The following is a 15,126-nucleotide window of genomic DNA, read 5'->3' as shown; positions in this document are numbered from 1 at the left end:
CGACGCGAGGAAAGCAGTTCGCACCAAAGCTCAATTTTCATCTAAGTGCAGCTCTCCCGTCACTTGTACCGTCCCAAAACGAACCTGGTGTCACAGAACGAGCGCTAAAAATGAGCGCGCCGCCAAATTCTTGCGACAACGGGCGGTAGAAACGCCGCGAGGTCAAAAGAAAAAAAAGAGAGAAAACAAACATCCAAGGCTCCCGGGCGCGCGCTCTCCCCGCGGAAGCGTGGCGTCGCAGACGAACCTCCTCACCCCACATCGGCGGCCCAGCAAGCCCGCGATTTTTCTAGAACGAAGGAGGCGTGGTCACGCCGAGATGAGTCATCCGACGCGGAGTGCAGTCGAACCGTTTCGCGCCTCTCCCCAGCCTTCGTTGCGCATCGCGCCGACGAAATGAGGAGAACTTTCTGGAAGGTGGCGCGGAACGTATTTAATCGAGCAGCCGAGACGAGAAAGCAGGAGGAGACGGAAGTTAACGCCAGAGCGCGTAGGGATTCCGCCGTGTAGTCGGCGAAGGGTTTTAGTCCGTAGGGACGAAGCCGGAGATGAAGAGGAATTCCACCAGTGGGTGAAGGCTCGAGCTACAGGCAAGAGCGTGTGTTTACCGCTATTGATCGGGGACGCGTGGCAACAGCTGCGTGTGTGAAGCCGACGTGGTTCCGGCGAAGAAGTTGAAGTTTGAAGAGTGGCCAATTGAAGACGGGAGGTTTCCTGGAAGAGAAACTTCGAGAGCTACGGAACGACATCAACGCTGGACTTTGAGTGAGTGATTCTCGGAAGAGTATCATTCAGACTTTTGTTCCAAGGACTTTGGACTGAATAGGTTTTCTATCTCTTTAGTCCTTAAGTGTCTTGGTTGTTCAATGCATGCGACTGCATTGTAGTGCGTATTGTTGCCTGTGTCCGTTGTTTTGAGTGTGGCTGATTGTATTGTGTAGTACGTTGATTGATTGGTTTGATTGGTGACATATTGTATGCAACTATTGTGGAGTGTGCATTTTTGCGTATTGTTTTCGATCTGCCATTATTGAGAATATAATTTGTTTGTTTATCAACTCTCGGCTCTGACTTGTTCTTTGGGCCACAGCCGGCGTCCGCTGGCGCGCCAAAAAGGACCACTTCTAAATTGTCCACGCTTTCGTGGTGCGGTTCGGGGGGGCCGATACTTCGGCTCTTGGAATTAGCCCGGCGATCGCCTCCCTAATAAACGGGACCGGTGTGACAATTAATCTGGCGTCCGCGATACAGGACCTCTTGGTGCACAGTGTGTCCAAAGTAGTGAGAAAGAGCCTCGAGTTGGTGATACTGCTATCGGAACGATTCTGTGTGTTGTTCAGTGTTCTCGTTAACGAGTGCAAGGGAGTGTTCCGATAGACTGATTTAGGCAGATACTTTTTGCACGCGGCAAGGTTGTATTTGCGAGTTGCGAGACACAATGGATCTCGAAAAGTTAGTTGCGCTTGGTGAGAAGATGGGTCTTTCCGGCGCCGAACTACGGAAATGGGTAAGCCAGAAGGAGAAAGAGGCGGTGGAGAGAGAGAGGTTGGCGGCAGAGAGGGCCAAGGAAGAAAAGGCAGCTGAGTTCGAGAGAGAAAGGCTGGCCGCTGAAAGGGCGAGAGAAGAAAGAGAAGCAAAGGAGCGACAGCTGAAAGAAGAAAGAGAGGCAAAAGAGCGACAGCTGAAGGAAGAAAGAGAGCAGCAATTGAAGTTGGAGCTGGAGAGAGAAAAGTTGGCAGCCGAAAGGGCGAGAGAAGAAAGAGAAGCGAGGGAGCGACAACTGAAAGAAGAAAGAGAAGCGGAGATGGCTGAAAGGGAACGGCAGCGGCAGCACGAAATTGAACTCGAGCGGCTCCGTTTGCAACAGCGAAGCGAAACTCCCGTCCAAGCTAGAGTTGAAAGCAGCGAACGGGAAAATCACGGCTTCCGCTTGAACCCAAACAAGCTGCTCGTAGCGTTTGATGAAAGGAAGGACGACCTAGACGCGTACCTCCACAGATTTGAGACGATTGCGAGGAGCCAGAATTGGCCGGAACAGCAATGGGCAACTGCTTTGAGTACCTGCTTGAGTGGTGAAGCGCTCAGTGTGTACGGTAGGCTGACGCCGACCGATGCAGCCAACTACGCAAGGGTGAAAGCTGCTTTGTTGAAGCGATTTAGATTCACTGTGGAAGGATTCCGGGATAGATTTCGGACAGGAAAGCCAGCTGACGGTGAGACGGCTACGCAGTATGCCACCCGACTTTGCCATTATTTCGACAGATGGATTGAACTTTCAGGGACAGCGCAGGAGTACGATGAGCTTAGAGAGCTGCTAATTAGAGAACAATTTCTTACTAGTTGCCACCCAAGCCTGTCACTGTACTTAAAAGAGAGGAAGGCTGACTCACTTGAAGACATGCTGGAATTGGCTGATCAATTCTTGGAAGCGCAAGGTGGCACTAATTTGGCCAAGGTCAAGAAGGATTGTCCCGATGATTCGAAGAAATTGGCTCCCGAAGAAAAGAAGCGTGCACCAGAGAGCATTCCGCGATGTTTTCTGTGCAACCGAGTGGGTCATCGCGCGAAAAACTGTCGAACGATCTTTACGAGCCCTACGGTTGTAAAGTGTTTCAAGTGTGGTCAGACTGGGCACAAAGCAGACGCATGTCGAAACGGAGTGAGTCAAACTCACCAGGTATCCTGTGTGCAAGCAGCACCGAATTCTGATAATAATGCCGTCACTGATGGATTCGTAGAGTTGAAGAATGGGGAGAAAATTCCTATTGTGGGTGCTGTAATATCAAAACAGCCAACCGGTGTTACGAAAGGAATGCCAACGCTGCCTGGAAAGATTGCAGACAAGAAGATTACGGTTCTACGAGACACCGGTAGCTCCACGGTTATCGTGAGGAGAAATTTGGTACGGGAAAGAGAGTTGACAGGCCGAACGAAACCGGTTTGCCTAATTGACCGTACGGTCCGGATGCTTCCCGAAGCAGAAATTGAGGTTGAAACCCCGTACTTCAGCGGGAAGGTTACTGCTTTATGCATGACGACCCCCCTGTATGACCTGGTCATCGGAAACATCGACGGGGCGCGAGGGCCAAGTGATCCAGAATGTTTGGGAGAAGACCCGAAGATAGAGCCCTCGCCAACACAGCGGCCGCGAGATACAGTGGAGGAACATCCCGTGACGGAGCTCACTAGAGCCCAAGGTGAAGCTGCGGCGCAAGAGACAGCGAAGGAGAAGACGATCGTGTCGAATCAGTTCACGGGCCGAGCAACCGGACTTACGTCGGCACAACCTCAACCGACAGACAATGTAAAGGAGACGGAGTTGGCCAGCCGGGCAAAATGTAGAGGCATGATCAAGCGGGTAAATAAACAGACAGGACCCGTGGAATGTTATCACCCGTTAACAGTGTCAGAAGTGACAGCGATGGCTGAGACGCCGCCTCAGACCCCGTCGTTGGAGAAGGCTCGCCGAAAAAGAACAAAAAAAAACGAGAAGAGATCGAGCGAGCACCGCAAAAAAGGACGCAAGCGCAGCTCGAAATACACAGGATAAGTGCTGAAGTCGAATCAGAATGTGTTGGGCTGTGCTGAGTGTCATATGTTGTGTTAATGTTGTGGTATCCTGTGTCACAAGTGTCGAAGTGTTGTGATGGGATGTGATGTATAGTATTGTACAATTGTTGTAGTGAGAGACTTTGTACGTTTGTATTGTTTGGAATGTGTGATGAAGCGTTGTACTCATGTACCTGCGGTTATATTACATGTGTGTGAGATTGAATGTAATGTCAAATCATATTGAGTGATATATTGTGAATGTGAAGTGTCATGAGCGAAGGATTGTGTTACAGTCAGTGAGAGTGTGTGGTGACTGTTCGCGCTCGTTCGTGTGGTTTTGAATATTATGAGATAATATTCTTAAAGTGAGGGGCAGTGTCACAGAACGAGCGCTAAAAATGAGCGCGCCGCCAAATTCTTGCGACAACGGGCGGTAGAAACGCCGCGAGGTCAAAAGAAAAAAAAGAGAAAACAAACATCCAAGGCTCCCGGGCGCGCGCTCTCCCCGCGGAAGCGTGGCGTCGCAGACGAACCTCCTCACCCCACATCGGCGGCCCAGCAAGCCCGCGATTTTTCTAGAACGAAGGAGGCGTGGTCACGCCGAGATGAGTCATCCGACGCGGAGTGCAGTCGAACCGTTTCGCGCCTCTCCCCAGCCTTCGTTGCGCATCGCGCCGACGAAATGAGGAGAACTTTCTGGAAGGTGGCGCGGAACGTATTTAATCGAGCAGCCGAGACGAGAAAGCAGGAGGAGACGGAAGTTAACGCCAGAGCGCGTAGGGATTCCGCCGTGTAGTCGGCGAAGGGTTTTAGTCCGTAGGGACGAAGCCGGAGATGAAGAGGAATTCCACCAGTGGGTGAAGGCTCGAGCTACAGGCAAGAGCGTGTGTTTACCGCTATTGAGTGGGGACGCGTGGCAACAGCTGCGTGTGTGAAGCCGACGTGGTTCCGGCGAAGAAGTTGAAGTTTGAAGAGTGGCCAATTGAAGACGGGAGGTTTCCTGGAAGAGAAACTTCGAGAGCTATCAACGCTGGACTTTGAGTGAGTGATTCTCGGAAGAGTATCATTCAGACTTTTGTTCCAAGGACTTTGGACTGAATAGGTTTACTATCTCTTTAGTCCTGAAGTGTCTTGGTTGTTCAATGCATGCGACTGCATTGTAGTGCGTATTGTTGTCTGTGTCCGTTGTTTTGAGTGTGGCTGATTGTATTGTGTAGTACGTTGATTGATTGGTTTGATTGGTGACATATTGTATGCAACTATTGTGGAGTGTGCATTTTTGCGTATTGTTTTCGATCTGCCATTATTGAGAATATAATTTGTTTGTTTATCAACTCTCGGCTCTGACTTGTTCTTTGGGCCACAGCCGGCGTCCGCTGGCGCGCCAAAAAGGACCACTTCTAAATTGTCCACGCTTTCGTGGTGCGGTTCGGGGGGCCGATACTTCGGCTCTTGGAATTAGCCCGGCGATCGCCTCTCTAATAAACGGGACCGGTGTGACACCTGGCCACCCGGTTTTGAATTTTTTCAATTTTAACAATCAATGTGGTTTGCGAAGGAACCCACACGGCACAAGCGTATTCCAGTATAGGTCGTATAAATGTTAAATAGGCTGTCTTTTCTAAGTCAGTTCTGAAGTTTTTAAATTACGTTGGATAAAGTTTAGCGCCTTTGCAGCTTTACAAACCACATCATCTACATGCGCATTCCACGAGCAGTCGGATGACAAGACTACCCCTATGTATTTATAACTATCTGCTCTTTTCGGGCGTTCATTGTTCAATGTACACTGAGTTTCCATAGGTTTCCGCTTCTTTGTAAAAGAGACGTGGACACACTTTTTATTATTTATGTTCATTTTTCACGTAGATCACAAATCTTGAAAACGTTCCAAATCAGCTTGAAGTTGAGTTAGGTCTCTGTCATTCTTTACTTGTCTATACACAACACAATCGTCTGCAAACAATCTAATATGTGATGAAATACCTGCTGAAATATCATTTATGCAAACTAAAACTAAAAGTGGCCATAAAATTGAACCCTGTGGAATTTCCGATGTCACATCAACATAATCAGAGCTTTTGCCGTTTAAGATGACGCATTGGTGGCGCTGGCACAAATAATTTTCAATCCAATTTAGGACAGCAGAATCTATATTTAGTATTTTAAGTTTGTTGCAAAAGAGTGAATGTGTTACCGTGTCGAATGCCTTGCGGAAATCTAAAAAGATGCAGTAAGTTTGCCCCCCTGAATCAATGGTGGATACCAGATCGTGATAAAATTCAACTAGTGGTGTGGTGCACGACAATCCCTTTCGGAACCCACGTTGGAAATTAGTTAATATATTGTTTTCAGTGAGGTGTTTCATTATTCCAGAGTAGAGAATGTGTTCCATTACCTTGCACACAATTGATGTTAGAGAGATTGGTCTGTAATTCCCAGCATCCTTTTTCGATTCCCCCTTGTGGATTGGAACAACATGGGCAGTTTTCCAATCAACTGGTAAGAGGCCTGATTTCAAAGATTGTTATATATTATGTGCAAGTAAAGAGGGATTGGTTCGGCGTACCGTCTCAGAATACGCGGAGAAATCGCATCTTGGCCAGTTGCTTTCGTTTCGTCTGTTTGCTTTAATGGATTTTCAATGCCACTTACGCTGAACTCAATTGGGTTCATTGGAGGTATGCTACTGGTGTCGAACGATTAGGCAAAGTCCTGTATTGGCAAAAAGATAGATTTAAAATAGTTCAAACAATTCGCCTTCTCTCCATCATCTGTGATAGTTTTGTTATTATAAATATTTTCATTTATACCGACATTCTCAGAACCGCAACTCTTGACATATTGCCAGAAATGCTTACGATTTGCTCTCAGCGTGTCGTTCAATTATTTAAAATAGACGCCTTTGGCATTTTTATACTTTTTTGTATTCTTGCGTGATCTGAATTAACTTTTGATGTAACTAGCCTGTTTAGTTCGTTTGAATTCAGCGAATACCCACTTTCTCTTATTGATTAGCCGCAACAGACATGACGTCAACCACGACTTTTTTGTTGTTTTTTTTCATTTTGGAGAAATCCGCGCTTGGCACATGTGCCTCAACGAGTTCAAGTAACCTATTTTTGAACAGATGCAACAATTTATGCACAACCTTATCATCCGCCAGGCATTCGAAGACCGGTAGATAACTATACAGTTTTTCATTTATGCTAGAATAATCGCCTCGGTCAAAGAAGAATACTCTTCTATTCCCCCTGTGCTTTACGCGATGAATTTTCGTTTTTATAGATGCGACTACAGCGTGGTGGTCACTTAATCCTGGAATAACAGCTGTTGAGTTTACAAGGTGTGGTGAGTTCAAAACAGCAAGTCTAAGATACTATTTTCACGGGTTGGCTTGGTTATATATTGTAACAGACCTTAGGTATCAATAATGCTCTTCATGTTCCTGTTAACCTGACTACATTTTTTGGATTACACAGGTATTATAACTCAAGTGAAGGTCTGGTAAATTAAAGTCGCCACATACCAACATAATCTGACCTGAAACCTCAGAGATAACTTCACCGAAAGCATGTAGTGGCGCCCCGTCAGAGTTTGGTGGCCGATACACCACCCTGGCAGTAAGTGGAAAATAATGAGATAAATGCACTTTACACCACACAGCTTCCACCGCATCTTGGCTGATAGCAAGCGCACATGAGCGTAAATCAGATCGAACAAGCGAAAAAACGCCGCCACCACGGCTCAGCCTATCTTTTCGATAGACAATAAAGTTTTCTGGAAAAACTTCACTGTCGCTGATGGAAGGATTTAGCCAAGATTCTGTGCCGAATACTATATCCGCCTTTACAGACTCTATTAAGGCCGCAAGTTCATTCGCTTTGTTACTCAAGCTACGGCAATTCACAACTATAGCAACCAGATCGACATGAGTGGTTACCTTAATTTGGGCACCACGACAAGGTTTTGTAAGAGGAACAACTTCTTCCTTTTCTTTGTCCCACCTATAAACCCTGCCGTTTATATTAAGCTTATCATGACTCAACTTCACTTTGTAATTTGTATTTTCATTTTTAGCTTTCGCATATTCCCACAGGCACTTGCGCATTCCACGTGTCTCAGGCGAATAATCCAGAGCGACGCTGAAATTGGTTCCTTTAAATCTTTTAGCATTTAGTAGAACGTCTTGTTTTTCTTTGTAACAGGAGAAATTTACAATAATTGGTCGCTTAGGCTTTCCAGTTAAACGTCCAATCCGGTGCACTCTTTGAACCGACTTCAACTGTATTCCCAAGTTATCTCCACATATCCTCTGGTATAATTTTTCTGACTGGTCCGAATTTTCAAACCGGCCAGCTTCGTCCACCCCATAGAAGACTAAATTTTGTCTCCGGCTTCTGTCCTCTATTTCAACCGACTTCCCCTGTAGCTCATTAACTTGTTTCAGAATCCCCTTAATTATATCTGTCTGCCTCGGTACCAATTCACTAACGTCCTCTACACGTTCCTGCGTGATAGCCAGGTTTTTACTTATTTCTGTTACGGTTTCGTGCTTTATGAATCCAGTTTCAATTCCGTCTAACTTATTCCTTATCGCCACCTGGCCATTTTGTAGACTTCTCAGGCCATCTGTTTGAGCAGCATCGTCATGACTTGACAAGTTTACCTGGACAATACCTACAGGACCGGGGTTTAGTTCCACGTCTGCAGCAAGAAGCAACAGCCAGAGCAAATACAGCACACTATTAGAAAACAGGCGAAAGCGCATTTTGGACACCTTCGCCCGGACATGTTTATTATTCACGGGAGCAGAAACACCTTCGTGGGAGGAGCCGGCAATACAATAATGTTTGTTCGACTGTGAATGGAATTGTAGAGACTAACCTGCACAAATAAGAGTGATGTCAGCTGCATGTCGGCAAGCGTGTCGGCTCAAAATACCACGAATGCGTAGTGCTAGCCTTGTCCTTTGACACGTGGTTCATTCCGCTCATAGTTGGTCGGACGCCCGTCGTGGTCATCGTCACCATTCTCGCAAAATCCGCCATGTGCTATCACCGGCAGTGTAAATGCACCACCGCATGCTGATGTGACGCGAACGCCGATGTGGGCGACGACACAGGCAACGCATTACCGACGTCTCTTCGCCCACAGCACCATTCAGGATCGTTGACCAAAGGGCAGCGAAAATCTGCACAAACAAGAGCGATGTCAGCTGCATGTCGGAAAGCGTGCCGGCTCCAAAGTTCATGTAAAATACCGTTAAAACAGTTCGTTTTTCCCACCTGGTAGACCCACCACATTGGCGGAGTGAGGATATTCAGCTAGCCTATATTTTTTGAGGGGGAGAACCTCGACGTCACTGTGAACGACCTTCAATGTCTGCACGGCATTTCTGAAGCGAATTCACCTTATCAATGCAGACACCTTAAAGGCTTTTTAGTGCAAGGCTCGAGACCACGCTGTAATATATGATGGTACCCATAAAGACAGGGAAAAGAGATCAAAGAGCCGGGTAGCTCGTGATGTTCTCTGTAAACCGCATAACTTCGCTAGCCTGTTTCTCATATCCTAGTTATTGCTTTTGTCCCTGATAGTTTTTTTGCAGCAAGTTTAGTTCCTGCTAACTAATCTGTACAACTGACAGCTTAAAAACCGCACAAGCTTTAAGCATTGTCAGAAAACAGTAGGGTACTAAATAATATTACACCAACCCTCCCCCTTTCTCCACAAACCTGTATAGTAGCCTAGAAGAAAAGCAAAAAGAGGCACCAAGGGACAAACCAAGTTTTTCCGAGTGAGACGTTATTGCAAGCAGCATCCAAACAGCATCCGGTCTTAATTTATTCAAACCATCCGGCCTCCTTTGCTGGAAGCTTGTCCTCGCAGTGGGCCTGCAATATAGCAATAAGGCGAAAAGTCATACATGGTGACGACCACGTATACGGAGCTCATATATATTTTCTCTGCAAGCACTAAATAAAAAAATCAGTTCAGAATATTGAATCGACCTTGTGGCTGGTTATGAAACAAAAGGACGATAAAAAATAACGAAGCAGCACCAATCTCCCAGTGGGCATATTTGATTAATGGGCCAACTATGAACTTGCTTAGTGCACATATACTGCACCGTTCAAGACCAAGAGAGACAGACAGAAGGACAAATGAACATGAAATCTGTCAGATTCTTTAATAATAAAGCGAAATCTTTGTTGCCATTGTTGAGTGAGTTTTGGTGTGGTTCCGCGTGTTATTGAAGGTAAGAACGAATACCCCATGGTAAGTAGCACAAAATTTAGTTGTGTTGCAATTGTGCAAAACTACAAGAGTCTACAGGGAACGCGCTCATCTGCTCGTCTGTGCACTTCTCCAAATGCCCTTACTCAGCGACCGCGGTGCAAGTGCAGGAACGCAAACATCTGCCAGCAAAGGAAGATGCAAACGTGAGCGTCTGTTGGTGGTTTACGGGCCTGGAGTTTCCCGCTACGAATGCGGCGAAGGCCTCGGAAACCGATGAAACACAAATAGTGAATGCATGCTCGACACGTTCGACAAGTCATATCGTTCGAGTGGTAAACTGCGCTTCGACTTCGAGAATATACAAGCATACTCAAGATAACCAGCTCCCGCATACATAACGCGAGGTAGCTCAACGAAGCCTGACCCATTTTTTTACTGTGCAAGTTGGCATGCTTACTTTGCTCAAACTGCTTTTTGTCGCATGACTAATCAGCCAATTCCCGAAACATGCAGCGATATACTCAACCCGCTCGCAATACAACGGGTACTCACCTCACAAAGACGGGGACAAGTAGTCGGCTCCAAGCAATCTCGCTTCACTTGTGTAATCCAGGGTTTGCGTTGACTAGATCAAGTCGAGAAGCGAGACAGTCTCCAGATAGTTTTGTATTGCGGCACGCAGCACCCTGGCATTCGCACTCGAAAGTTCTTGTAGGTACGCTCAGTGCGAGGATGGTGCCGTAGCGGAAGTCGGGTCTACGGTGTATACAGTCAAACGCAGCTCGTATACCGCAGCTTCCACACGCGCGCCAACATGCAGCTGATGAAGAGCGGAGAAGCAGGAGCGCCTGGCCGCAAGAACCAGCATGACGCTTGTTGCGATGCAAACCGGTCTGGCAACATTGTGTTTTAGCAGGCGGCTGCAAGTGGTGGGTCAAAGGCTGACACTACCCTAAACCACGGAGACGTGCGCACATGAAGGCTTCGTAAGGCTGTCTAAGTTTGTGCCGGTGGCTATCGGATGAAACACTAACGCTGCTAGGGTGAAGGTATGGTGAATCATGTGCGGCCGACAGCGCAGCAACACCTGCCAGTCATCGCACGCCCACCAACACGGAAAAGAAAATTGCACGCTCAACCAAGCTAGTCCCGGCCAAATCCACACAATTCATAGCAGACAAGCAGACGCTGCTGTGCCACATCAGTTCTGTCGCTTCGACTTTATGAATATCAACTTAGCACACGTATTATTATTGATAATTTTGGTAAGTGAGGTATAAAATAAATTTGCAAAGCATTTGTGAAACTCTCAAGCCTGTAAATTGGCATGAATGACGCTAACGTTGAAATGGGCATTTCCAGTGAATTTTATCGATATACATTTACCTCGAAAAATCACTAGAGCTTGCCTTTAACGCTACCACCGTAAAGAAGAATTGACCAGTAATATACACGCCTGTTGTGTCATGTCAGGCTGTTGTCCTATTGTTTCGTTGACAATGACATGCAGCATTTTCATGGTATGTGCTTATACTTCCAAACTGCGCACACAAGAAAGTTGCAGCTTTCCTAATCAGAAATAGATTACAAGCATTCCGACGTTATGCCGATATTTGTAATATAGTTTTGAAGTAGATGAGCGATGTATCACCTACTGTTATCCATTCAGCAGAAATGTCTATGCCAGCAGTAGCAGAAAATATGCTGCTCAGCTGCTTGTAACACCTCCCTCCTCCTCGAAAATTTCTAACTTGAAGTCTGTATGGCACGCACACGTACAAACACAGGTACTAACATGCCTAAAGTTGACCCAAACCACCCCTCCTTCTCCTCACCGAAACTCCACGCATTATATATATATATATATATATATATATATATATATATATATATATATATATATATATATATATATATACAACGAGAGCTTCACCCACTCGTTCAGATTCTCGTCGCAGAGATGCGTGGATTTTTCGGTGAGGAGAGGGAGGGGTGGTTTATATATATATATATATATATATATATATATATATATATATATATATATATATATATATATATATATATATATATATATATATATATATATATATATATATATATTCAAGAATTATAAATGTTACGAGTTTCTTAATTATGAATTTTACACATCTATATGAGCCTCCCCATGACGAACAAGCCTCAGCCCTAAAACATTGCTGCCCACACCCCTTGTAGCTCTATAGCATTCTGAAACATTTATTTTAGCTTTATTTTCTGTAAACACGCATAATTCTTACAGTTAGCTTCAAACTTTCTGGTAGGGGTAGCCTATGTAGCAGAGCGAGCCTATTGAAGTCCACGTTTTTTCTCTCTCATTTCTAGATGCCATAGCTGCCAACGACTTACGCAGAAGAAGAAAATGAAAAATGATGTTCACGCGGCTATCATGAGCACTACAGCTATGCAGTGCAATATTCCGCAACATGTACAAAGCTATCACGCTCTTTTTCATTTCGTCTTGACCGCTAATAAGGATTGTTGTCCTCGTTTAGTTGGGAGCATGCTGAACAGAGCAGAAACACTTAAAAGTGCTCTTGCTGGATCAACTAACATTTGACATCCACGCTCAGTGCAATCTAAATGCACTTAAGCTAAAACAACACTTGGATATAATCAACTATGCCAGCGGCTTTTCGCACTCAAGTTAGATGAAATTAGCTCAATAAATATACCCTTTCATATAGTCTTAAATTTTACTGCTGTGGTTCAAATAAAATACTTATGTGTATTATCGTGATCCTAAAACGCATACCATACACTTCGAGACGCAAACCCTGATGTGATCTCGAAAATCACAGCTTTGCTGCTTGAAGCTCCCCACGTGCTTTACAGACAGGCATGTTTTTGGGAGGAACGGGAAATGTCATTGGAGGTGTACTTTAGACGAAAAAGTAAGGATCATTGTGTTTCAAAGCACTCCGTGGTTTTGTATGAAAATGAAAGATCTTTGCTTGGGCCAAAATGTCGGTGCTTCTGACTGGTTTACCTGTATCTCTCTGTCTCTTTTTGTGTTACTTTGTTGATTTGAGGCTGGTTCTTGCATCACTTGTACATTTTGGCACATATATATCATTGCTTATCATTGCTCTTGCGCGCCATCTTGCACGTATACAAGCTGTTCAGTCACGCACCACCAACCATATATATATATATATATATATATATATATATATATATATATATATATATATATATATATATATATATATATATATATATATATATATATATTATTTATTTATTTATTTATTTATTTATTTATATATTTATATATATATATTTATATAGGCAAGTAGATCCTCCGTGAGCGGTCACAACGTGATTTAGACCGCTCACGAAGGATCTACTTGACTATATGAAACGCTACGGCCACTCAACCATTATGCCTGACTATATATGTATATATATATATATATATATATATATATATATATATATATATATATATATATATATATATATATATATATATATATTTATATATATATATATATATATATATATATATATATATTTATATATATATGTATATATATGGTATGTGCGTTTCTCGAGTGGACATGTATTCTAGAACAGCACCAAACATTTGCCGTTGGTTAATATGAGCATGCTGAGCGATTCTCCCGTATAAAAAAGAATGGTGTGTGTTATCCCGCAGCAATGGTGTGTGTTATCCCGCAGCGTACACCCGCCCGATTTTGAACACCAACGCAAAACTAGGTTCTGAAACATTTGAAGAGCAATTGCTAGGCACAGTCACAAAAGCAAAAAAAATAGTGAACGCATGTGGTCATATGCTGAGCGCCCACCGTTTTGTCAAACACGACATTTGAGTTAATGTTGCTGACGCTCTTCGAAATATTTTATAAGCCATAGCACTCTGCACTCGGCTATCTTTACGTGCGGGTTCACTTGTACTTTTCGCGCATGTAGTGAAATGCTTTTCGAGCTACTTGGCCATTGTCCGTTCCATACCATACTAGAGTTTCTTGTTGACAACTTAACGCCGAGGGCACGTAGAGTCTGAGCACTCTGATAGAGATGCCTGAACCGCTTTGAGTCAGAAAAGACAGCTCGAGTGACCCAATGCTAGAATAAAAGTTTTCACAGATACCGCTTTTAGCGTGTTGTACATCTGTATTCTCTCCTCCATATGAGATTTGGCCAGAGTGTGGTTGTTAACAGATAAAGAATGTGCTGAAGTAAATTGCTTATTCCTTATTAACTGGTTACACAGATTCGCCGAAATACGCGCGACTTTTTCCGAACCGAGCAGGACAGTCAAGCCTGACAAAAAGCAGTTGTATATTAGGTTGTAGCCTGGGTAAGTAATAAAGTTTTCGTAGTCTCGTATGTGAATAAATAGTACACATGCATTAAAACGAGGTATATTCTTCATGATTTGTGCCGGAAACGCTTCAACCAAAGACGTATGCAGTGCCTGTTGCGATTGAACTGTGATCGCGGAGGTTGTTCGTGCACGAGGCGATGTGGAATCTTACCTCTCGTTCGGAAGCGGTGGTCGCTCTCGCAAAAACTGGTGATCCCTCGGGTGGGTGACGACGACCAGGTCTAGAAGCACGTGTACCCGGCGCTTTTATACGCGCCTGCCGGATGGCGTGCCGCCGGCGCGACTGAGCGACGCCGGATTAGTTGCTACGGGAGCAGCGCCCACGTCACCCTGCCTAGAGAAACTCTCCTCAGACTCCCTAGTTCCCTAGTGATACCTAGACACCAAGCGAACCATCCAGGTATGAAGGACGGACAGAGAAAAACGTGTTCATTGGCTTGTGCTGTGCTTTCTATCTTTAATCAAGGAATCTTACACTGTCTCCTAAAAGCTGCTGTCACAAACGAAGAACAATCAGGTGTATGCTGACAACTCATTTCAAAAGCCACCTGTCACACAGCGGGTACGTAATGCTCACTGGTATCTAATAGTACAACTTGGTAACACGCTAAGCATACGGTGACAGACGAGGCACATTAGGCTATAGTGCTTTTTCTTCGTTCACTCTTGGCCTAGTGAGTTTTTTTCTTTTCTAACACTGTGCCAAGATTCCGAGCTGGCGTTGTTTCCCAATTGGTCAATTTTGAGCTGGGTGAAAACAATCCACTGGTGTATTGCAATATGCTTGGTCGAAATGTTCATCAATGATATTCAAGCTTGTCCTCACATTCTAGATTTCTACTTCAACGGCGAACATTAGGTACAGTTGAACGCTTAAGAATTCCACTTTTTCTCAATACAGAGACGCTTATGTGCACATCTAAAGGTTGCAGACACTA

At 44.7% G+C, this 15,126-nt stretch overlaps 1 protein-coding gene across 6 annotated transcripts in view; it reads right to left on the bottom strand.

The window, feature by feature from the left end:
- Positions 1–14,476, bottom strand: part of LOC119166763 (insulin) — a 96,040-nt gene extending 81,564 nt beyond the window's left edge. For 5 of the 6 annotated variants that reach the window (XM_075882477.1, XM_075882478.1, XM_075882479.1 and 2 more), the window contains exon 1: positions 14,340–14,470. The gene's annotated coding sequence lies outside the window, so the exon portion shown is untranslated. Of the gene's footprint in view, positions 1–14,339 lie in introns of all 6 variants that reach the window. The other variant, XM_037418100.2, reaches the window with a different exon arrangement.
- Between the last annotated feature and the right edge of the window lie 650 nt (positions 14,477–15,126).

The sequence above is a fragment of the Rhipicephalus microplus genome, unplaced genomic scaffold (assembly GCF_043290135.1).
Source record: "Rhipicephalus microplus isolate Deutch F79 unplaced genomic scaffold, USDA_Rmic scaffold_12, whole genome shotgun sequence".
NCBI classification, from domain to species: Eukaryota; Metazoa; Arthropoda; class Arachnida; order Ixodida; family Ixodidae; genus Rhipicephalus; species Rhipicephalus microplus.
The sequence above is the reverse complement of the archived record's forward strand: the minus strand, read 5'-3'. Positions and strand labels throughout refer to the sequence as shown.